This window comes from Cherax quadricarinatus, chromosome 43 (assembly GCF_038502225.1).
Source record: "Cherax quadricarinatus isolate ZL_2023a chromosome 43, ASM3850222v1, whole genome shotgun sequence".
Classification (NCBI taxonomy): Eukaryota; Metazoa; Arthropoda; class Malacostraca; order Decapoda; family Parastacidae; genus Cherax; species Cherax quadricarinatus.
In genome coordinates, this window is record NC_091334.1 from 24,683,156 (window position 1) to 24,708,591 (window position 25,436).

At 47.6% G+C, this 25,436-nt stretch overlaps 1 protein-coding gene across 2 annotated transcripts in view; it reads left to right on the forward strand.

Moving 5' to 3' along the window:
- The first annotated feature begins 2,278 nt into the window (after positions 1 to 2,278).
- The window catches only part of LOC128694100 (chromodomain-helicase-DNA-binding protein 7-like), a 328,549-nt gene continuing 305,391 nt past the window's right edge, over positions 2,279 to 25,436 (forward strand). Inside the window, exon 1 of one of the 2 annotated variants that reach the window (XM_070093744.1) lies at positions 2,279 to 2,528. The gene's annotated coding sequence lies outside the window, so the exon portion shown is untranslated. The remainder of the gene's footprint in view (positions 2,529 to 25,436) is intronic. The other variant, XM_070093743.1, reaches the window with a different exon arrangement.

Sequence of the window (25,436 nt, forward strand, 5' to 3'; positions counted from 1 at the left end):
TAGACAGTTACTACAAGACTGACAGTCACAAGACAGTTGCTACAAGACTGATAGTCACTAGACAGTTACTACAAGACTGACACTCACATGACAGTTGCTACAAGACTGACAGTCAGTAGACAATTGCTACAAGACTGACAGTCAGTAGACAGTTACTACAAGACTGACAGTCACACGACAGTTGCTACAAGACTGATAGTCAGTAGACAATTGCTACAAGACTGACAGTCAGTAGACAGTTACTACAAGACTGACAGTCACAAGACAGTTACTACAAGACTGACAGTCACAAGACAGTTACTACAAGACTGACAGTAACAAGACAGTTACTACAAGACTGACAGTCACAAGACAGTTACTACAAGACTGTCAGTAACAAGACAGTTACTACAAGACTGACAGTCACAAGACAGTTACTACAAGACTGACAGCCACAAGACTAGTTACTACTAAAATACTGATTAGTAACAAGACAGTTACTGCAAGACTGACAGTCACAGACAGTTAGCTGACGATCAGTTACAGATAGTCCAGTCATAGTTCACAAGACAGTTACTACATGACTGACAGTCAGAAGACAGTTGTTACAAGACTGACAGTAACAAGACAGTTACTACATGACTGACAGTCATAAAACAGTTACTACAAGACTGACAGTCAGTAGACAGTTGCTACATAACTGACAGTTAGAAGACCAGAAGAATATTGCTATAAGATAAGATAAGAGAGAGAGAGAGAGAGAGAGAGAGAGAGAGAGAGAGAGAGAGAGAGAGAGAGAGAGAGAGAGAGAGAGAGAGAGAGAGATAGGGAGAGGAGAGAGAGAGAGAGAGAGAGAGAGTGGGAGAGTGAGAGAGAGAGAGAGAGAGAGAGAGAGAGAGAGAGAGAGAGAGGTAGAGAGAGAGAGAGAGAGAGAGAGAGAGACAGAAGAGAGAGGAGAGGGAGAGAGAGAGAGAGAGAGAGAGAGAGGTAGGGAGAGAGAGAGAGAGAGAGAGAGAGAGAGAGAGAGAGAGAGAGAGAGAGAGAGAGAGAGAGGGAGAGAGAGAGAGAGGGGAGAGAGAGAGAGAGAGAGAGAGAGAGAGGTTAGGGAGAGGAGAGAGAGAGAGAGAGAGAGAGAGAGAGAGAGAGAGAGAGAGAGAGAGAGAGAGAGAGAGAGAGAGAGAGAGAGAGAGAGAGAGAGAGAGAGAGAGAGAGAGAGAGAGAGGCAGAGAGAGAGAGAGAGAGGCAGAGAGAGAGAGAGAGAGAGAGAGAGAGAGAGAGAGAGAGAGAGAGAGAGAGAGAGAGAGAGAGAGAGAGAGAGAGAGAGAGAGAGAGAGAGAGAGAGAGAGAGAGGAGGCAGAGAGAGAGAGAGAGAGAGAGAGAGGTAGAGAGAGAGAGAGGGGAGAGAGAGAGAGAGAGGGAGAGAGAGGTAGGGGGAGAGAGTAGAGAGAGAGAGAGAGAGAGAGGAGAGGAGAGAGAGAGAGAGAGAGTGAGAGAGAGAGAGAGAGAGAGAGAGAGGTAGAGAGAGAGGAACAGAGAGGGGAGGTAGAGAGAAGGTTAGAGAGAGAGAGAGAGAGAGAGAGAGAGAGAGAGAGAGAGAGAGAGAGAGAGAGAGAGAGAGAGAGAGAGGTAGAGAGAGAGAGAGAGAGAGAGAGAGCGTCGTGTTTGATCCAGGTAACTGGGGAAACGCTCCGCTTCCTCAGATCAAGAGCTCATGGGTAGGCCTATCATCCACGAGCCTAAAAGTTATAACAACAAAATATTAAATAAAAAAGAAAGTTTTCATTTAATATTAATAAATTATAAAGTTTGAAATATAATAAAAATGCCGCAATAATAACTTAAATAAGCCATAACTAAGTAGCTTTAATATAATGTTTTTGTTACTTTATTTTTGTAGCTTTGTTTTAAAAATATTAAAATAAATTTTTTTATGAATTTTTTATCATTTTATTTATTTAAAAAATTTTGTGCAAATTTTTTTTTTGTATTTTTAGGGAATACATTTACGCTTTTTGAGGTGAGGTTTTGATTGGTCGAGGCGGCATAAATGATTTCTTAAACCAAGGAAGCTTCGTTGTGATTGGCTGAGGTGGCAGCTGGCCGCCCCTTACAGTGGGGGTGAACCCCTGACCAATCAGGCGCCGGTCACAACACCTCTCAACCAATGAACGCCCCAGCGCCGCCAGGCTCGACCAATCAGTGCCATCGGTACATCTCTCTTCGCCGCTGCTGATTAAAGCCTAGATAAGTTCCAACATTATTCTCTCACTGAAGCGCTTCTGGCTTTATTTTAACGCTAAATTCAGGGCAATATAGAGTTTTATGGCAGTGTAGGCGCCATGTTAGAGCTTCAGCGGGTGGCAGAGACTGACAGAGTCATTATAGAGTCACAAGTGAGAGGAAATAGAGCGAGAGTGGCAGAGTTTATAAGTTTTGTGGAGAGTTTGTTGGTGTGGTGAGCGCGAGGCCACCATCACAGTGAAGCTCTGCTATACACCGGGAGTTTTTCTCTTATTTTGCGCCTCTGGCTGCAGAAATGGACACATTGGGTGAGTATAAGAGGCGTTAAGGGTTAAAGGCGGGTTTGGGTAGGCCTAGAGGAAGCCTAGGGGCGGTCTGGAGGGTGAAATAAGGGGTAGAAGGGCTGGTGGGGGGTATTGACCATTGGCGGTGCCATGGCGGCGGTGGTGCTACTGGCGGTGGTGGTGCTAGCCTGCTGGTGGTGCTACTGGCGGTGGTTCATGTGTGGTGGTGGCTGGCTGGCGGTCTGCGTGGTGGTGCTGCCTGGCTGGTGGCTGCTGGCGGTGGTTCGCGTGTGGTGGTGCTAGCTGTTGGTGGTACTGGTGGTGGTGGTCTGTGTGGTGGCTGCTGGAGGTTCGGTTGGTGGTTGGTGCTAGCTGGGTTCAAGCGTGGTGTGCAGCTCGCTGGTGATGTTACTGGTGATGTTTCGTGTGGTGGTGCTAGCCTGCTGGTGGTGCTACTGGCGGTGGTTCATGTGTGGTGGTGCTAGTCTGCTGGTGGTTCATGTGTGGTGGTGCTAGTCTGCTGGTGGTGATACTGGCGGTGGTTCATGTGCTAGTCTGCTGGTGGTACTACTGGCGGTGGTTCATGTGGTGATGCTATCCTGCTGGTGGTGCTACTGGCGGTGGTTCATGTGGTGGTGCTACTGGCGGTGGGTCATGTGTGGTGGTGCTAGCCTGTTGGTGGTGCTACTGGCTGTGGTTCATGTGGTGGTGCTAGCCTGCTGGTGGTGCTACTGGCGGTGGTTCATGTGTGGTGGTGCTGCTGGCTGTGGTTCATGTGTGGTGGTGCTACTGGCGGTGGTTCATGTGGTGGTGCTAGCCTGTTGGTTCATGTGGCGGTGCTAGCCTGCTGGTGGTGCTACTGGTGGTGGTTCGTGTGGTGGTGCTACTGGCGGTGGTTCATATGGTGGTGCTAGCCTGTTGGTTCATGTGTGGTGGTGCTAGCCTGCTGGTGGTGCTACTGGCGGTGGTTCATGCGTGGTGGTGCTAGCCTGTTGGTTCATGTGTGGTGGTGCTAGCCTGCTTGTGGTGTTACTGGCGGTGGTTTGTGTGTGGTGGTGCTTGCCTGCTGGTGGTGGCTCATGTGGTGGTGCTGCTGCTGGCGGTGGTTCGTGTGGTGGTGCTACTGGCGGTGGTTCGTGTGGTGGTGCTAGCCTGTTGGTGGTTCATGTGGTGGTGCTAGCCTGCTTGTGGTGTTACTGGCGGTGGTTTGTGTGTGGTGGTGCTGCTGCTGGCGGTGGTGCTACTGGCGGTGGTTCGTGTGGTGGTGCTAGCCTGTTAGTGGTTCATGTGGTGGTGCTACTGACGGTGGTTCATGTGATGGTGCTAGCCTGCTGGTGGTGCTACTGGCGGTGGTTCATGTGGCGGTGATAGCCTGCTGGTGGTGTTTCGTGTGGGGGTGGTGCTACTGGCGGTGGTTCATGTGTGGTGGTGGTGCTACTGGCGGTGGTTCATGTGTGGTGGTGCTACTGGCGGTGGTTCATGTGGTGGTGGTGCTACTGGCGGTGGTTCATGTGTGGTGGTGCTACTGGCGGTGGCTCATGTGTGGTGCTAGCCTACTGGCGATGGTTCATTTATGGTGGTGCTAGCCTGTTGGTGTTGCTGGTGGTGGTTCATGTGGTGCTAGTCTATTGGTGGTGGTTCATGTGGTAGTGCTAGCTTGCTGGTGGTGCAATTGGCAGTGGTTCGTGTGGTGGTGCTAGTCTGCTGGTGGTGCTACTGGCGGTGGTTCATGTGCTAGCCTGCTGGCGGTGGTTCATGTGGTGCTAGCCTGTTGGTGGGTCATGTGTGGTGGTACTAGCCTGTTGGTGGTGGTTCATGTGGTGCTAGCTTGCTGGTGCAACTGGCGGTGGTTCATGTGCTAGCCTGCTGGTGGTGGTTCATGTGTGGCGGTGTTACTGGCGGTAGTTCATGTGGTGGTGCTAGCCTGCTGGTGGTGCTACTGGCCGTGGTTCATGTGTGGTGCTGCTGGCAGTACTCGCCTAATTGTGGTTGCAGGGGTTGAGTCACAGCTCCAGGCCCTGCCTCTTCACTGGTCGCTACTCCCTGCACCATGATATTTATACCTCTTCTGGCGGTGGTTCATGTGTGATGGTGATAGCCTGCTGGTGGTGCTACTTGCAGTGGTGATAGCGTGCTGGTGACCAGCAAGCTATCGCCACTGTCAGGACCAGGTGGTGTCTTGTGTGGCAACACTGTTGGTGCTTCTGTTGTGGTGGTGCTTCTGTTGTGAGGCTATTGTTTAATGGTTTTATTGTAGTGGTACTGTTGATGTTGCTGTGGTGGTGGTGGTGGTGGTGGTGCTGATGTTGCTGTGGTGGTGCTGCTGCTGATGTTGCTGTGGTGGTGGTGCTGCTGCTGATGTTGCTGTGGTGGTGCTGATGTTGCTGTGGTGGTGCTGCTGCTGATGTTGCTGTGGTGGTGCTGCTGCTGATGTTGCTGTGGTGGTGGTGCTGCTGCTGATGTTGCTGTGGTGGTGGTGCTGCTGCTGATGTTGCTGTGGTGGTGGTGCTGCTGCTGATGTTGCTGTGGTGGTGGTGCTGCTGCTGATGTTGCTGTGGTGGTGGTGCTGCTGCTGATGTTGCTGTGGTGGTGGTGCTGCTGCTGATGTTGCTGTGGTGGTGCTGATGTTGCTGTGGTGGTGCTGCTGCTGATGTTGCTGTGGTGGTGCTGCTGCTGATGTTGCTGTGGTGGTGGTGCTGCTGCTGATGTTGCTGTGGTGGTGGTGCTGCTGCTGATGTTGCTGTGGTGGTGGTGCTGCTGCTGATGTTGCTGTGGTGGTGGTGCTGCTGCTGATGTTGCTGTGGTGGTGGTGCTGCTGCTGATGTTGCTGGTGATGCTGGTGGTGCTGCTGCTGATGTTGCTGGTGATGCTGGTGGTGCTGCTGCTGATGTTGCTGGTGATGCTGGTGGTGCTGCTGCTGATGTTGCTGGTGATGCTGGTGGTGCTGCTGCTGATGTTGCTGTGGTGGTGGTGGTGCTGCTGCTGATGTTGCTGTGGTGGTGGTGGTGCTGCTGCTGATGTTGCTGTGGTGGTGGTGGTGCTGCTGCTGATGTTGCTATGGTGGTGCTGCTGATGTTGCTGTGGTGGTGGTGGTGATGCTGATGTTGCTGTGGTGGTGATGCTGATGTTGCTGTGGTGGTGCTGCTAATGTTGCTGTGGCAGTGGTGGTGCTGCTGATGTTGCTGTGGTGCTGCTGCTGATGTTGCTGTGACGGTGCTGCTGCTGCTGATGTTGCTGTGGTGGTGATGCTGCTGATGTTGCTGTGGTGGTGCTGCTGTTGATGTTGCTGCAGTGGTGGTGCAGCTTATGCTGTGGTGGTACTGATGTTGCTGCGGTGGTGGTGGTGCTGATGTTGCTGCGGTGGTGGTGGTGCTGATGTTGCTGCGGTGGTGGTGGTGCTGATGTTGCTGCGGTGGTGGTGTTGCTGATGTTGCTGCGGTGGTGGTGGTGCTGATGTTGCTGCGGTGGTGGTGGTGCTGATGTTGCTGCGGTGGTGGTGGTGCTGATGTTGCTGCGGTGGTGGTGGTGCTGATGTTGCTGCGGTGGTGGTGGTGCTGATGTTGCTGCGGTGGTGGTGCTGATGTTGCTGCGGTGGTGGTGCTGATGTTGCTGCGGTGGTGGTGATGTTGCTGCGGTGGTGGTGGTGCTGATGTTGCTGCGGTGGTGGTGGTGCTGATGTTGCTGCGGTGGTGGTGGTGCTGATGTTGCTGCGGTGGTGGTGGTGCTGATGTTGCTGCGGTGGTGGTGGTGCTGATGTTGCTGCGGTGGTGGTGGTGCTGATGTTGCTGCGGTGGTGGTGGTGCTGATGTTGCTGCGGTGGTGGTGGTGGTGCTGATGTTGCTGCGGTGGTGGTGGTGGTGCTGATGTTGCTGCGGTGGTGGTGGTGGTGCTGATGTTGCTGCGGTGGTGCTGCTGCAGTGGTGCTGGTGCTGCTGCAGTGGTGCTGGTGCTGCTGCAGTGGTGCTGCTGCTGCTGCAGTGGTGCTGCTGCTGATGTTGCTGCAGTGGTGCTGCTGCTGATGTTGCTGCGGTGGTGCTGCTGCTGATGTTGCTGCGGTGGTGCTGCTGCTGATGTTGCTGCGGTGGTGCTGCTGCTGATGTTGCTGCGGTGGTGCTGCTGCTGATGTTGCTGCGGTGGTGCTGCTGCTGATGTTGCTGCGGTGGTGCTGCTGCTGATGTTGCTGCGGTGGTGCTGCTGCTGATGTTGCTGCGGTGGTGCTGCTGCTGATGTTGCTGCGGTGGTGCTGCTGCTGATGTTGCTGCGGTGGTGCGGCTGCTGATGTTGCTGCGGTGGTGCGGCTGCTGATGTTGCTGCGGTGGTGCTGCTGCTGATGTTGCTGCGGTGGTGCTGCTGCTGATGTTGCTGCGGTGGTGGTGGTGCTGCTGCTGATGTTGCTGCGGTGGTGGTGGTGCTGCTGCTAATGTTGCTGTGGTGGTGGTGCTGCTGCTAATGTTGCTGTGGTGGTGGTGGTGCTGCTGCTAATGTTGCTGTGGTGGTGGTGGTGCTGCTGCTAATGTTGCTGTGGTGGTGGTGGTGCTGCTGCTAATGCTGCTGTGGTGGTGGTGGTGGTGGTGCGGCTGCTAATGCTGCTGTGGTGGTGGTGGTGGTGCGGCTGCTAATGTTGCTGTGGTGGTGGTGCTGCTGCTAATGTTGCTGTGGTGGTGGTGCTGCTGCTAATGTTGCTGTGGTGGTGGTGCTAATGTTGCTGTGGTGGTGGTGGTGCTCCTGCTAATGTTGCTGTGGTGGTGGTGCTGCTACTAATGTTGCTGTGGTGGTGGTGGTGCTGTTACTAATGGTGCTGTGGCAGTGGTACTGCTAATGTTGCTGTGGTGGTGTTGGTGCTGCTGTGGTGGTTGTGGTGCTGTTGGTTTTGCTGTGGTGGTGCTGTGATGGTGATGCTGGTGGTGGTGGTGCTGCTGCTGCTGCTGCTGTTACTGCTGTTGCTGTAGTCTGATGGTGGTGGTGCTGCTACTGTTGGTATGGCAGTGGTTGTGGTAGTAGCAGCAGCAGCAGCAGCAGCAGCAGCAGCAGCAATCATAGTACAGGTCGGCCATCACTAATCTGGCATCATCGGGACCTGTATGGTGCTGGATTAGTGACTTTGCCGGGTTACAGAATGGTTAGGTTAGAATACACCTAACCCAATGACGATATTTATGCATCAGCTATTTTACCCAATTTATGCCCTATTTTTGGTCCATTCCATTGTTCCAGTCTACCAAACTCATAGCTATTTCACTAGTATTCCTTCTATTCTGTTGACAGTACAAGAAACTGACCATTTACCTATTTCAACTACCCAATAAAATGGTCAGAAATTGGCAATTTGGCCATTTTCACACAAATTTCAAAAGATGCCAATTTCAAAATAGGTTCCAGAATGAACAATGCAGATATTCCTGGCATTAAAATAACATTTTCTTTGTTCATTACTCACGTCTCCCGACTCCTCTTGTATTACTTTTGCTTTCCATTTTGAATTTTTATTCACACAAAAAATAGAAGATTTACTGTTATGCAGACTACTGCATTATTGTAATAATTGTACAAATAATGTCAACCCATTTATGACTGCGTATTAGACTGGCCAGTTGGACACGTATTGGATGGTGATGTCATTTGTGTACTCTTGAACATCGGCAAAAAATTTAACATTTCTGCTATCTGAGCTCAATTTCAAGGTACTTCTTGCTGTGAAACCAATCAAAATTATTTCTGTAATATATCTTCCATTCTATCAAATAAGACAAAAAAAAAAAAAAAAAAATGCAACCATAAAAATCATACGAAAATATACCGCTAAGGGGCAGCTAATGGCTGAAAAGTGAACTCCGTTATTTATTGTCCCATTTCTTCAATTTTTGGTGTACATTAAGAAGTATCTTTCCATCATACATTGCCCAGGTTTCAATAAGATAGCCCAACAAAAACTGATAAAAAAAAAATATTTACCACTGCGAGAAGTTGTTTGGGCACTACCTGCTGATAAAACATTGCTAATCCGAATTTATCACGAACGTAATTACTGTAATTTGTCCTATCTTCATTCTTAAAAAAAATAAAGCTAGTATGGTTTTGACATTTAACAAAATATCTGCCTTTTACCCTCACACAAATAAAAAAAAAACAACAGCTTGTAAAACAATCATTCTTTTATGTCTGAAATTCATTGCATTCTTATTATTAATGCCACTATGGTAAGATATAAATGAATAACTTGCTTCCGAGGTAATCGACGAAAACTAGTGTGCATTGAAAAAAACATTCAAGAAAATAGCTTTTTTGTTTGTTTTATGGTGCATTACAAGTGTGTATCAGTTAGCCCTGTACTACACTGTTTTCACTAATATAAGCCCCCAAGATGGTCTGTACTTTTATCCCATATCCTCTAGCAGTAACTTGATATGTATACTTTCATCGCACTGCTTGGTTTATGCCAAATATTATTCATTCTGGAGTATTTACCATGTTTTTTGTTATTTACATTGTCGTATTAAATCATTTGTCATAGGTAAATAAGCTATAGTGTTGATATTAGTGTAATAATAAAGCATATTCCCCTGCATCACGAGACTTGGGAATTCCTGCTGATGTAAGCAAATATTCCCAGACGGTTCCCAATTGGCACTCAGTCTCCATAATAGCTCCACCCATGCTGTTATGATGCTAAATTGTGAATTATATTAGAAAGAATAATAAAATAAATAAAAAACATCGGAAAACAGAAAATTGACGTGCGAGCATGCATGCTATGGGTAGCGGCATCACCATGTGTGTTATAAATTACTATAATTCCTTGTAGAAACACTCTTATACCAGAGTGTTGCCAAAGTATTAAGTTATTTTTATTTTTGTTTTTTCTTAACGTGCCATGCGCGTTAGCCGTCCGCCCCTAAGTTGCTGTTTTGTGCCATGGTCGCAGTTTTTTTCTTGTGCACTGCATGCTGCAGGATTTTTTTCATGTAGTGCACACTTTCCACATGGACTTATTCTCTCGTGTGTGAGCCCAAATTTACCAGTCACAGCTTATCTGAGTGAGCTGAGCTCATGGTAACTGACAGTGGCTTCAAAGCCACCTTACCTTTTATGGACAAAGTACGGTGTATGTGCTTTACACAACGAGACACATTTTTTTTTATTCGTTGGAACCATGGCTAGGGCTAAAAGTAAGCAGTTTATAACAATATATGGAGAAAAAGATATTGGAATGACTTGTGCAGTAAGTAGCGCCACCAAACAGTAGCAGCAGGTCGGTGTGGCGACCTTGGAAATTTGAAATTATGCTAGCCGAAATTAGTGCCGGATTACTGATGGAACCGAATTAGTGACGGCCGACCAGTAGTATGACTGTGGTGAGATATGTTGGGTTTAAAGACTGGGTCACCATCATGGTAGTGGTTGCCACAGTGGTTGTAATATTCTCTTCATCAACAATTTGGATGATAGTGTAACTTCCAGATTATTGATGGATAGTGTTACTGATGGTAATTGTCAGCTTATATACATGCTCACCATTGTAAATGTTCTTCCTCAAAAGCTAATCTGACCTCACTAATCTTCATGAGGTGTCCAACATTATCTCTGTTGGATACTCAGGTTTATGATGGTCATGGCAGTTGCAGGCATTGTTCCGATTCTAATATCCAGTGATCTTGCTCTTTCCCAAACATATGTTTTGTCACAGCCCCCATGTGGTATTGTGTGTGTTCCTGCGCTCGTGCCAGTTGTTCATGGGATTTTGCATGAGGTTTTTTACAGTTAGTTTATTATGCACCCCATACCCATCCTGTGGGCGGTAGTCAAAAGATTACAGAGGTACATAATTGGTCCAGGGACTGGACTCCAAAGTTTTGATAGATGAGCAAGTTACAGAGGTAATGAATTCACAATTTACAAAGGTAATGAACTCACAAATTACAAAGGTAATGAACTCCGGGTAGGTCTAGTCACAATCATGACAAGTTACAAAGGTATTTGCAGATTACAGAGGTACGTAATGGATCCAGGGACTGGGCCCCCAAAGTTTGGATGGCTGAACTAGGTACAAGGTAATGAACTCACAAGAATGGTTACTTACGTTTATACATGGCTACAATCATGAACAAATTATAGTGTAATGAGCAATTCACACTTCCACACCCGGTCACAACTGTAATGAGTTACTGGTGCAAATATTGATTGTTGAGTCACACACACACACACACACACACACACACACACACACACACACACACACACACACACACACACACACACACACACACACACACACACACACACACACACAAACTCATACACACACACACACACTCATACCGGTGAAGAGCAACTGGTGAAGAGGCGGGGCCAGGAGCTAAGACTCGACCCCTGCAACCACAAATAGGTGAGTACACACACACACCCACTCATACACACACACCCACTCATACACACACACCCACTCATACACACACACACACACACACACACACACACACACACACACACACACACACTCGCAAATACAACAGGCCTAGTGTCTAATCGACATGTGCCTAGGACAAAATGGTAACTAACACGCACACACAAACACACACACACAAGCACTGGACAAGCACCTAAAATCAGTTCCTGATCAGCCGGGCTGTGGCTCGTACGTTGGTTTGCGTGCAGCCAGCACGCAAACAGTGGATGATGAGCTGGTGTCGTGGTGAGAGAAGAAATGTTGTAGAGCATTCTTGTAGGTTTGTTTCAGTAGACTTCAAAAGTGTGTTTTTGTTTGTAAGTAGATGTACATCGAAGAATGGTAATTGGTTGTCCTCCTCTAGTACATATTTAATTGTAGGTTCCAGAATGTTGGATGCCACTCACTTCTAGACTTTTGGGAACAATGACCAAAATATCCACAGCACATCAATCTTAACTGATCTAGGAATGGTTTAAGGATCTGTCTGGATTCTAGGTCCTCCATAGTATATAAATTGGCCAGGACTGCACTAAGGGTAGAGCCATGGCTGGCCTGAACACTTGTATTTATCATCAGAACTAAAACACTTGCAACAAACACAATTGGAAGACGTGAACATAAACACAGTTGGAAGAGGTGAACATAACAAACACAGTTGGAAGAGGTGAACATAACAAACACAGTTGGAAGAGGTGAACATAACAAACACAGTTGGAAGAGGTGAACATAACAAACACAGTTGGAAGAGGTGAGCAGAACCCTGACAAGGTGTTGGTAACTCAGTTTCCTCTAATACAAATCCTCAGTTGTACATAAGTGTTTTTGTTTTTCCACATGTCAATATTGCCAAACCATTTTTCACTACATATCAGAGTACAAAAAAACATTAGAAGCGAGGAGCAGTGTAGTAGGAATATTAGTCCATGCTAGGCAGGTTTAACTTGCAACACTGCAGTAGGCCTACTAGTCCACAGTAGGCAGGTTCAACTCTCCTGGCAGTTTGTTCCACACATCCACAAATCCTACTACCAAAACAGTTCTTTCCTGTACTATTTATAAACCTAAATGTTTCCAACTTGATTGCATATTTTTGTTATTTCTCTTATTAATTCACTTCAATAATATCTTCCATAATTCTGGATCTTCCTAGAGTGCAGATTCAGTGCTCTCGGTCTATCCTCGTAGGATACAGTGCCCACTGTCTATCCTCATATCAAGAAATATAAATAACAGGAGTCCTCGGGTTGTTCTTCAACTCTCTATATTGTTGGTTAGGCCTCATTTTGATTATGCTGCACAGTTCTGGTCACCTTATTACAGAGTGGATATAAATGCTCTAGAAAATGTACAAAGGAGAATGACAAAGATGATCCCTTGTATCAGAAATCTTTCCTATGAGGATAGACTGAGGGCCCTGAATCTGCACTCTAGACAGTTGTAGAATTAGGGGGGATATGACTGAGGTGTATAAATGGAAACCAGAATAAATAAAGGGCATGTAACTAATGTGCTAAAAATAAGTAACCAAGACAGCTCTCAGCAATGGGGTTAATGGTGGAAAAATTTAGATTTAGAAAGGATATAGGAAAGCACTGGTTTGATAATAGTTGTGGGAGACTGGAACAAACTCCTGAGTAACATCATTAAAACTAAAACCTTGTGTGGTTTTAAAAATAAGTTAGACAAATACAAGAATGGGTTCGAGTTGGACCTACTGGCTTAGGCCAGTGGGTGACTTGGACCTGCCTAGCATGGGCCAGTAGGCCTGCTGCAGTGTTGCTGCTTTGTTCTTGTGTCTAATACAGCACTCTGCTAATACAGTGGTTTTCAGTTATACCCATTTTTAATTTATTCAGACTTCCTGCAATAAATATATTAACCACTCACTATAACCTCAGGATGAAAATATTATCAGGTAAGTAATGTGTGCTGTATGTGCATTTTTATTTTTTGGGGGCCTAGCTCTATTGCTCCCATAACCCTTTGAGGGTTTCGGCCGTACTAGTACGGCTCACGACCCAGGGTTTTGGCCGTACTAGTACGGCTCACGACCCAGGGTTTTGGCCGTACTAGTACGGCTCACGACCCAGGGTTTTGGCCGTACTAGTACGGCTCACGACCCAGGGTTTTTGACATACGTGTAAAAAAACTTTGATCTACTTTTTTTTTGTTAATTTGAAAATATGTAAAAAAACGTAGATCTACATTTGGAGCGCTACGAATGTGAACGTAAATTTGTTTGGACAGTTTAAGGGTTAATATAATAATGTAAACATGTTATCAGGTTTTTATATGCCTTTAAAAGTGAAATAAGGCTGTTGCACTTTACAGTCATAACCAACCCTGCTGTAGTAGTCCATAACCAACCCTGCTGTAGTAGTCCATAACCAACCCTGCTGTAGTAGTCCATAACCAAACCTGCTGTAGTAGTCCATAACCAAACCTGCTGTAGTAGTCCATAACCAACCCTGCTGTAGTAGTCCATAACCAACCCTGCTGTAGTAGTCCATAACCAACCCTGCTGTAGTAGTCCATAACCAAACCTGCTGTAGTAGTCCATAACCAACCCTGCTGTAGTAGTCCATAACCAACCCTGCTGTAGTAGTCCATAACCAACCCTGCTGTAGTAGTCCATAACCAAACCTGCTGTAGTAGTCCATAACCAACCCTGCTGTAGTAGTCCATAACCAACCCTGCTGTAGTAGTCCATAACCAACCCTGCTGTAGTAGTCCATAACCAAACCTGCTGTAGTAGTCCATAACCAACCCTGCTGTAGTAGTCCATAACCAACCCTGCTGTAGTAGTCCATAACCAAACCTGCTGTAGTAGTCCATAACCAACCCTGCTGTAGTAGTCCATAACCAACCCTGCTGTAGTCCATAACCAAACCTGCTGTAGTAGTCCATAACCAAACCTGCTGTAGTAGTCCATAACCAAACCTGCTGTAGTAGTCCATAACCAAACCTGCTGTAGTAGTCCATAACCAAACCTGCTGTAGTAGTCCATAACCAAACCTGCTGTAGTAGTCCATAACCAAACCTGCTGTAGTAGTCCATAACCAACCCTGCTGTAGTAGTCCATAACCAAACCTGCTGTAGTAGTCCATAACCAACCCTGCTGTAGTAGTCCATAACCAACCCTGCTGTAGTAGTCCATAACCAACCCTGCTGTAGTAGTCCATAACCAACCCTGCTGTAGTAGTCCATAACCAAACCTGCTGTAGTAGTCCATAACCAAACCTGCTGTAGTAGTCCATAACCAAACCTGCTGTAGTAGTCCATAACCAAACCTGCTGTAGTAGTCCATAACCAAACCTGCTGTAGTAGTCCATAACCAACCCTGCTGTAGTAGTCCATAACCAACCCTGCTGTAGTAGTCCATAACCAACCCTGCTGTAGTAGTCCATAACCAAACCTGCTGTAGTAGTCCATAACCAAACCTGCTGTAGTAGTCCATAACCAACCCTGCTGTAGTAGTCCATAACCAAACCTGCTGTAGTAGTCCATAACCAACCCTGCTGTAGTAGTCCATAACCAAACCTGCTGTAGTAGTCCATAACCAAACCTGCTGTAGTAGTCCATAACCAACCCTGCTGTAGTAGTCCATAACCAAACCTGCTGTAGTAGTCCATAACCAACCCTGCTGTAGTAGTCCATAACCAAACCTGCTGTAGTAGTCCATAACCAAACCTGCTGTAGTAGTCCATAACCAACCCTGCTGTAGTAGTCCATAACCAACCCTGCTGTAGTAGTCCATAACCAACCCTGCTGTAGTAGTCCATAACCAAACCTGCTGTAGTAGTCCATAACCAAACCTGCTGTAGTAGTCCATAACCAAACCTGCTGTAGTAGTCCATAACCAAACCTGCTGTAGTAGTCCATAACCAACCCTGCTGTAGTAGTCCATAACCAAACCTGCTGTAGTAGTCCATAACCAAACCTGCTGTAGTAGTCCATAACCAAACCTGCTGTAGTAGTCCATAACCAAACCTGCTGTAGTAGTCCATAACCAAACCTGCTGTAGTAGTCCATAACCAACCCTGCTGTAGTAGTCCATAACCAACCCTGCTGTAGTAGTCCATAACCAACCCTGCTGTAGTAGTCCATAACCAACCCTGCTGTAGTAGTCCATAACCAAACCTGCTGTAGTAGTCCATAACCAACCCTGCTGTAGTAGTCCATAACCAACCCTGCTGTAGTAGTCCATAACCAACCCTGCTGTAGTAGTCCATAACCAACCCTGCTGTAGTAGTCCATAACCAAACCTGCTGTAGTAGTCCATAACCAAACCTGCTGTAGTAGTCCATAACCAAACCTGCTGTAGTAGTCCATAACCAAACCTGCTGTAGTAGTCCATAACCAAACCTGCTGTAGTAGTCCATAACCAACCCTGCTGTAGTAGTCCATAACCAACCCTGCTGTAGTAGTCCATAACCAAACCTGCTGTAGTAGTCCATAACCAACCCTGCTGTAGTAGTCCATAACCAACCCTGCTGTAGTAGTCCATAACCAAACCTGCTGTAGTAGTCCATAACCAAACCTGCTGTAGTAGTCCATAACCAAACCTGCTGTAGTAGTCCATAACCAAACCTGCTGTAGTAGTCCATAACCAAACCTGCTGTAGTAGTCCATAACCAAACCTGCTGTAGTAGTCCATAACCAAACCTGCTGTAGTAGTCCATAACCAAACTTGCTGTAGTAGTCCATAACCAAACCTGCTGTAGTAGTCCATAACCAAACCTGCTGTAGTAGTCCATAACCAAACCTGCTGTAGTAGTCCATAACCAAACCTGCTGTAGTAGTCCATAACCAACCCTGCTGTAGTAGTCCATAACCAACCCTGCTGTAGTAGTCCATAACCAAACCTGCTGTAGTAGTCCATAACCAACCCTGCTATAGTAGACCATAACCAAACCTGCTGTAGTAGTCCATAACCAAACCTGCTGTAGTAGTCCATAACCAAACCTGCTGTAGTAGTCCATAACCAACCCTGCTGTAGTAGTCCATAACCAAACCTGCTGTAGTAGTCCATAACCAAACCTGCTGTAGTAGTCCATAACCAACCCTGCTGTAGTAGTCCATAACCAAACCTGCTGTAGTAGTCCATAACCAAACCTGCTGTAGAAGCAGAGCCCACCAGTAACATAAGAACATAAAGAAGGAGCACTGTGGCAGGCCTACTGGCCCATGCTAGGCAGATCCAAGTCACATCCACTTAAGAAGGAGCTCAGCATTAGACCTATTAGCACAAGCTAATTGGGTCCAACTCTCACCCATTCATGTATTTATCTCCCCTAGTTTTAAAACTACACAAGGTTTTAGCTTCAGTGACGTTACTCAGGAGTTTGTTCCGCTCGTCCACAGCTCGTAATTAAAAAAAAAAAAGGGTTCTTTTCTATATCCTTTCTGAATCTAAATTTTTCCAACTTGAAACCATTGCTGCGAGTCCTGTCTTGGTTAGATATTTTTTTTAGCACATTATATACATGTCCTTTATTTATCCCCTGTTTTCCATTTATACACCTCAGTCATATTCCCCCTAATTCTATGCCTTTCTAGAGAGCAGATTCAAGGCCCTCAGTCTATACTCATAAGAAAGATTCCTGATACATGGGATCAACTTTGTCATCTTCCATTATACATTTTCCAGTGCATTTATATACATTCTGTAATGTGGTGACCAGAGCTGTGCAGCATAATCTAATTGAGGCCTAACCAAGGATATATAGAGTTGAAGAACAACTTGAGGACTCTCTGTTATATATACTTCTTGATATGACGCCAAGAATTCTATTCGCTTTATTGCGAACACTTCTGCACTGTTGTCTTGGTTTTTAGATCACTGCCAACCAGAACTCCCCCAGTCTTTTTTGCAGTTAGTGATATTAAGATCTACATTATTTAGTTTATAAGTGTCATGGTTATTTTCCTTTCCATCACTTAAAATTTGCATTTGTCTATTAAACTACATCTGCCATTTCCGACCACTGCACCAGCCGTTTCAGATCTTCCTGGAACGCACTAGTGTTCTTGTCAGAATGAATTTGATGGTCTATTTTGGTGCCACTGGCAACCTTGCTTATGTCACTATACCCTCATCTATGTCATTTATGTAAATTGTGAAAAAGAAAGGGTCCAACACTGACCCCTGTGATGCTTCCCCAGTCTGATATCTCCCCATTTATGCAAATTCTCTGGTGCCTATCTGTCATCCACGCCTCTATCCAGGATAAAATTTCTCCTATTCTGTTTGCCTCGACTTTCCTCAAGTCTCCGATGTGGGACTGTCAGAAGCCCTACACAATAACATATTCAGTACCATGTTCTAAAATACCTTAGTGAAGAAAGTTAGTAACTCGTAAGGCAGGAATGACCATAAGATCGTGCTGAGATGGGATTAACTTAATCATTTTTCTCAGATGAGAAACATGGAGGATTTAAGTTGTTACATTAGTAACCACTACTGTCATTGGTCACTATTGCTATTGGTCACCACTATTGTTATTGGTTACCATTACTGTTATGGGTCACCACTTGGTTACCTCTCACCACTAATGTTATTGGTAACCACTGCTGTTATTGGTCACCACTGCTGTTATTGGTCACCACTACTGTTACTGGGCACCACTACTGTTACTGGGCACCACTACTGTTACTGGGCACCACTACTGTTACTGGTCACCACTACTGTTATTGGTCACCTCTCCCCACTACTGTTATTGGTCACCTCTCCCCACTACCGTTATTAGTCACCTCTCACCACTACTGTTACTGGTCACTGTTATTGGTCACCACTACTGTTATTGGTAACCACTAGTTATTGGTCACCTCTCACCACTACAGTTATTGGTCACCACTACTGTTACTGGTCACCAATTGTTATTGGTTACCACTTCTGTTACTGGTCACCACTACTGTTATTGGTCACTATTATTGGTCACCACTACTGTTATTGGTAACCACTACTGTTATTGGTCACCTCACCACTGCTGTTATTGGTCACCACTACTGTTAGTGGTCCAAACTACTGTAATTGGTCACCATTAATGTTACTGTTCGCCACTACTGTTATTGATCACTGCGGTTACTGGTCACCACTACTGTTACTTGTAACCGCTACTGTTACTGATCACTATTGTTATTGGTCACCTCTCACCACTGCTGTTATTGGTCACCACTGTTACTGTTACTGTTCACCACTATTGTTATTGGTTACCACTACTGAGGTTCCTAAACCTGTATTCCCTGGAATGCAGGCGGGAGAGATACATGATTATATACACCTGGAAAATCCTAGAGGGACTAGTACCGAACTTGCACACAAAAATCACTCACTACGAAAGCAAAAGACTTGGCAGACGATGCAACATCCCCCCAATGAAAAGCAGGGGTGTCACTAGCACGTTAAGAGACCATACAATAAGTGTCAGGGGCCCGAGACTGTTCAACTGCCTCCCAGCACACATAAGGGGGATTACCAACAGACCACTGGCAGTCTTCAAGCTGGCACTGGACAAGCACCTAAAGTCAGTTCCTGATCAGCCGGGCTGTGGCTCGTACGTTGGTTTGCGTGCAGCCAGCAGCAACAGCCTGGTTGATCAGGCTCTGATCCACCAGGAGGCCTGGTCACAGACCGGGCCGCGGGGGCGTTGACCCCCGGAACTCTCTCCAGGTAAACTGTTAGTGGTAACTGCTACTGCAATTGGTCACCACTGCTGTTACTGGTCACCACTACAGTTATTAGTCACTACTGTTATTGGTCACTACTGTTATTGGCCACCACTACTGTTATTGGCCACCACTACTGTTATTGGTCACCACTACTGTTACTGGTTACCACTACTATTATTGGTAACTGCTACTGTTATTAGTCACCACTGCTGTTACTGGTCACTACTGTTATTGGTCACCACTACTGTGAGAGAAAACGCATGACGCTTTAAACCACTATACCACACAATCCTTAATGGTGCGTCTAGCCAAGCTAGATGTTGTACCCACCATCGAAGGACATACAGTGGTGTGGACGCCTCTGAGCTAATTTCATTCTACTCCATGTTTGTGTACTATCTCAACAAGCAGTATATATAATTATTGTAACCACTGAACGAGTGGTATTGATCAACAACAACACTGCACTAGCCAAGGAGTCGAACCCATGCTGTTTTGGCTGGATGCACCATTGTTAAGGATTGTGTGGTCTAGTGGTCTAAAGCGTCATGCGTTTTCTCACCATGAGGCAGGCCAAAATAGCATGGGTTCGACTCCTTGGCTAGTGCAGTGTTGTTATTGATCAATACCACTCGTTGCGTGGTTACAATAATATATAAATTTATATATATATATATATATAAATATATAAATATATATATATAAATATATATATATAAATATATATATATATATAGTGTGTGTAATGTATATTAAAGTGCCGAATAGGTAAACTTGGTCAGTTAACAAGAACTCGTTTAAAATTGTCCTTACTAAAAAAAATGTCTCATACGTTTAAAGATATATATATTTTTCACTTATGCTAATGTAAAAATTAATAATTTTGTACCAAAAGAACCTTAGAAAACTTACCTGGCCTTATAACAAGCGCAGTGTAATTTAGCCTAAACTAAATATATTTTAAATAAGTGTACAGTAATTTAATAATAAACACAATGAAATATATTTTTTTTGTTAGGTTCAGAGCGATTTTTGCAAAATTATTGCACACACATTTTCGCTTGACTTGTTCGGCAAGAAGAGTGTTGCTATTTAAGCCAAAATAGCAAGTTTTACCTATTCGGCACGACACACATGTCTAGAGTGCCAAACATTTACCAGTCTTGTTTCACTGGACGGTTCTGTGTAATGTACATGGCACACGGTCGTGCGTAGGTGCACGCTGCACACGGTCGTGCGTAGGTGCACGCTGCACACGGTGGTGTGTACGTGCACGCGGCGCACGGTGGTGTGTACGTGCACGCGGCGCACGGTGGTGTGTACGTGCACGCGGCACACGGTGGTGTGTACGTGCACGCGGTGGTGTACGTGCACGCGGCACACGGTGGTGTACGTGCACGCGGCACACGGTGGTGTACGTGCACGCGGTGGTGTACGTGCACGCGGTGGTGTACGTGCACGCGGCACACGGTGGTGTACGTGCACGCGGCACACGGTGGTGTACGTGCACGCGGCACACGGTGGTGTACGTGCACGCAGCACACGGTGGTGTACGTCCACGCGGCACACGGTGGTGTACGTGCACACGGTAGTGTATATGCTCACTTGTTACACACGAGAGCGCCTGAAGGGGTTGAGTTACATCTCCTGGTCCCCTCACTGAAGAACTAAGGGTGGAGTTAAGGGGTAAGGGAGGGTTATGGGGGTGGTTAAGGGTATTGCCTAGTTTTTAACCGTTAAACAGTGTTTGCCGTCTGTTAGCGTGGTCTTTGAACGTTACCGTTGTTCTCTCAGCCTGGTCTTCCGTTAGTTACCGTTGTTCTGTTAGTCTGGTCTTCCGTTGGTAGTTACCGTTGTTCTCACTGTTTATTTGACCTTCTCTGTCAGTATTTATATTTAAATTTGTTTTATGTTTCGTTTAGTGGGAAATGTTGTGATGGCAACACTGTTGACTGTTGTGATGGCAACACTGTTGACTGTTGTGATGGCAACACTGTTGACTGTTGTGATGGCAACACTGTTGACTGTTGTGATGGCAACACTGTTGACTGTTGTGATGGCAACACTGTTGACTGTTGTGATGGCAACACTGTTGACTGTTGTGATGGCAACACTGTTGACTGTTGTGATGGCAACACTGTTGACTTGTGATGGCAACACTGTTGACTGTTGTGATGGTAGTACTGTTGACTGTCTGTTGTGATGGCAACACTGTTCAATTTTGTGATGGCAGTACTGTTGACTTGTGATGGCAACACTGTTCACTGTTGTGATGGCAACACTGTTCAATTTTGTGATGGCAGTACTGTTGACTTGTGATGGCAACACGGCCTGTAACTGTTGTGATGGCAATACTATTGACTTGTGATGGCAACACTGTTGACTGTGTATGTGACTTGTGATGGCAACACTGTTGACTGTGTATGTGACTTGTGATGGCAACACTGTTGACTGTATGTGACTTGTGATGGCAACACTGTTGACTGTATGTGACTTGTGATGGCAACACTGTTGACTGTGTATGTGACTTGTGATGGCAACACTGTTGACTGTGTATGTGACTTGTGATGGCAACACTGTGTATGTGACTTGTGATGGCAACACTGTTGACTGTGTCTGTTGTGATGGCAACACTGTTGACTGTGTATGACTGTGTATGTGACTTGTGATGGCAACACTGTTGACTGTGTGTGTGACTGTCGTGATGGCAACACTGTTGACTGTGTATGTGACTGTCGTGATGGCAACACTGTTGACTGTATATGTGACTGTCGTGATGGCAACACTGTTGACTGTGTATGTGACTTGTGATGGTAACACAGTTGACTGTGTGACTGTTGTGATGGCAACACTGTTGACTGTGTGACTGTTGTGATGGCAACACTGTTGACTGTGACTGTTGTGATGGCAATACTGTTGACTGGCTCTCTCGTCTTTCTACGTCATGTCTCCCTAATCTTTGTGTGTGTGCATGAGGACTGCGGGAGATATGATACCGACATATAAAATACTGAGAGTAATTGACAGGTTGGACGTGGCCAGAATGTTACATAGATGGGACACAAGAACAAGGAGAAGTTAACTCAGATGAGTCATAGGGATGTTAGGAAATATTCCTTCAGCCATAAAGTTGTCAGGAAGTGGAATAATCTGGAGAGTGATGTAGTGGAGGCAGGATCCATACATAGTTTTAAGAAGAGGTATGATAAAGCTCATGGAGCAGGGAGTGTGGAACTAGTAGCTATCGCCGAAGAGGCGGGGCTCTCATGACTCCCTAAAACCACGTATAGGTGAGTACATTAGGCAAGTACATGTAGGTGAGTACACGTAGGTGAGTACACGTAGGTGAGTACACGTAGGTGAGTACAGAGCATCCCTGACATTATCTTCGCTGACTCCTCCCTACTACTACCTTCTACCCTCACATCCCTCTCTGCTCTCCCTCCCTCCTACCAGTCTCCATCCATCCTTTATTCCTCCCTACTACCCCTCTCCCAGCCTCCCTCCCTCCCTTCAACCTCTCGCCCTGCCTCCCTCCCTCCCTTCAACCTCTCGCCCTGCCTCCCTCTCTAATACCTCTCTCCCTGCCTCCCTCTCTAATACCTCTCTCCCTGCCTCCCTCTCTACTACCTCTCTCCCTGCCTCCCTTTCGACTACCTCTCTCCCTGCCTCCCTCTCTACTACCTCTCTACTACCTCTCTCCCTGCGCCCCTCCCTACTACCTCTCTACTACCTCTCTCCCTGCCTTCCTCTCTACTACCTCTCTCCCTGCGTTCCTCTCTACTACCTCTTTCCCTGCGTTCCTCTCTACTACCTCTCTCCCTGCGTTCCTCTCTACCTGCCTCCCTCTCTACTACCTCTCCCTGCGCCCCTCCCTACTACCTCTCTCCCTGCGCCCCTCCCTACCACCTCTCTCCCTGCGCCCCTCCCTACCACCTCTCTCCCTGCGCCCCTCCCTACTACCTCTCTCCCTGCGCCCCTCCCTACTACCTCTCTCCCTGCGCCCCTCCCTACTACCTCTCTCCCTGCGCCCCTCCCTACTACCTCTCTCCCTGCGCCCCTCCCTACTACCTCTCTCCCTGCGCCCCTCCCTACTACCTCTCTCCCTGCGCCCCTCCCTACTACCTCTCTCCCTGCGCCCCTCCCTACTACCACTCTCCCTGCGCCCCGCCCTACTACCAGTCTCCCTGCGCCCCTCCCTACTACCTCTCTCCCTGCGCCCCTCCCTACTACCTCTCTCCCTGCGCCCCTCCCTACTACCATTCTCCCTGCGCCCCTCCCTACTACCTCTCTCCCTGCGCCCCTCCCTACTACCTCTCTCCCTGCGCCCCTCCCTACTACCTCTCTCCCTGCGCCCCTCCCTACTACCTCTCTCCCTGCGCCCCTCCCTACTACCTCTCTCCCTGCGCCCCTCCGTACTACCTCCCTGCGTTCCTCCCTACTACCTCTCTCCCTGCGTTCCTCTCTACTACCTCTCCCCCTGCCTCTCTCTCTGCTACCTCTCTCCCTGCCTCCCTCTCTACTACCTCCCTCTCTACTGCCTCCCTCTCTACTGCCTCCCTCTCTACTGCCTCCCTCTCTACTGCCTCCCTCTCTACTGCCTCCCTCTCTACTGCCTCCCTCTCTACTGCCTCCCTCTCTACTGCCTCCCTCTCTACTGCCTCCCTCTCTACTGCCTCCCTCTCTACTACCTCCCTCTCTACTGCCTCCCTCTCTACTGCCTCCCTCTCTACTACCTCCCTCTCTACTACCTCCCTCTCTACTACCTCCCTCTCTACTACCTCTCTCCCTGCCTCCCTCCCTACTACCTCTCTCTCCCTGCGCCCCTCCCTATTACCTCTCCCTGCCTCCCTCTCTACTACATCTCTCCCTGCCTCCCTCTCTACTACCTCTCTCCCTGCCTCCCTCTCTACTACCTCTCTCCCTGCCTCCCTCTACTACCTCTCTCCCCGCCTCCCTCTCTACTACCTCTCTCCCTGCCTCCCTCTCTACTACCTCTCTCCCTGCCTCCCTCTACTACCTCTCTCCCTGCCTCCCTCTCTACTACCTCTCTCCCTGCCTCCCTCTCTACTACCTCTCTCCCTGCCTCCCTCTCTACTACCTCTCTCCCTGCCTCCCTCTCTACTACCTCTCTCCCTGCCTCCCTCTCTACTACCTCTCTCCCTGCCTCCCTCTCTACTACCTCTCTCCCTGCCTCCCTCTCTACTACCTCCCTCTCTACTACCTCTCTACTACCTCCCTCTCTACTACCTCTCTCCCTGCCTCCCTCCCTACTACCTCTCTCTCCCTGCGCCCCTCCCTATTACCTCTCCCTGCCTCCCTCTCTACTACATCTCTCCCTGCCTCCCTCTCTACTACATCTCTCCCTGCCTCCCTCTCTACTACCTCTCTCCCTGCCTCCCTCTCTACTACCTCTCTCCCCGCCTCCCTCTACTACCTCTCTCCCCGCCTCCCTCTCTACTACCTCTCTCCCCGCCTCCCTCTCTACTACCTCTCTCCCCGCCTCCCTCTCTACTACCTCTCTCCCTGCCTCCCTCTCTACTACCTCTCTCCCTGCCTCCCTCTCTACTACCTCTCTCCCTGCCTCCCTCTCTACTACCTCTCTCCCTGCCTCCCTCTCTACTAACTCTCTCCCTGCCTCCCTCTCTACTACCTCTCTCCCTGCCTCCCTCTCTACTACCTCTCTCCCTGCCTCCCTCTCTACTACCTCTCTCCCTGCCTCCCTCTCTACTACCTCTCTCCCTGCCCTGATAAGAGACATAAGAATATCAAAAACAACTAATTCTGATCACAACCTAATCGAAGTCCAGACGTACATGCATAGGGGTCCTGATCAGCAGAATGCATGTACCTGTGAAGGTGTCTTCACAAAATACAACTTCAACAACAAGAACATCAACTGGGACCAGGTAAACCATGTCCTAAACGAAACATGTTGGGAAGATGTCTTAAATGACATGGATCCAAACCAGTGCCTTGAAAGGATCAACTTCCTGGTAGCCGAAGCATGTTCTAGGCATATTCCCCTAAGAAAGAAGAAGAGCAGGAGTAAACTGGAGAGAAAAAGACGCTTCCTCTACAGAAGACGACGAAGAGTCACTGAGCTCCTCAGGAGTGCTAGAACATCTGATACACGAAAGGAGGCGCTGACCAGGGAAGTGGAAACTATCGAACTTAAGCTAAATGACTCTTACAGGAACCAGGAGAGGCAGGAGGAGCTTAAAGCTATTAGTGAAATTGAAAGAAATTCAAAATATTTCTTTTCATATGCCAAAAACAAGGCAAATACCACATCTAGTATCGGGCCCTTACTCAGACAGGATGGGACTTACACAGATGACTACCTCTCTCCCTGCCTCCCTCTCTACTACCTCTCTCCCTGCCTCCCTCTCGACTATCTCTCTCCCTGCCTCCCTCTCTACTACCTCTCTCCCTGCCTCCCTCTCGACTACCTCTCCCTGCCTCCCTCTCTACTACCTCTCTCCCTGCCTCCCTCTCTACTACCTCTCTCCCTGCCTCCCTCTCTACTACCTTTCTCCCTGCCTCCCTCTCTACTACCTCTCTCCCTGCCTCCCTCTCTACTACCTCTCTCCCTGCCTCCCTCTCTACTACCTCTCTCCCTGCCTCCCTCTCTACTACCTCTCTCCCTGCCTCCCTCTCTACTACCTTCTCTCCCTGCCTCCCTCTCTACTACCTCTCTCCCTGCCTCCCTCTCTACTACCTCTCTCCCTGCCTCCCTCTCTACTACCTCTCTCCCTGCCTCCCTCTCTACTACCTCTCTCCCTGCCTCCCTCTCTACTACCTCTCTCCCTGCC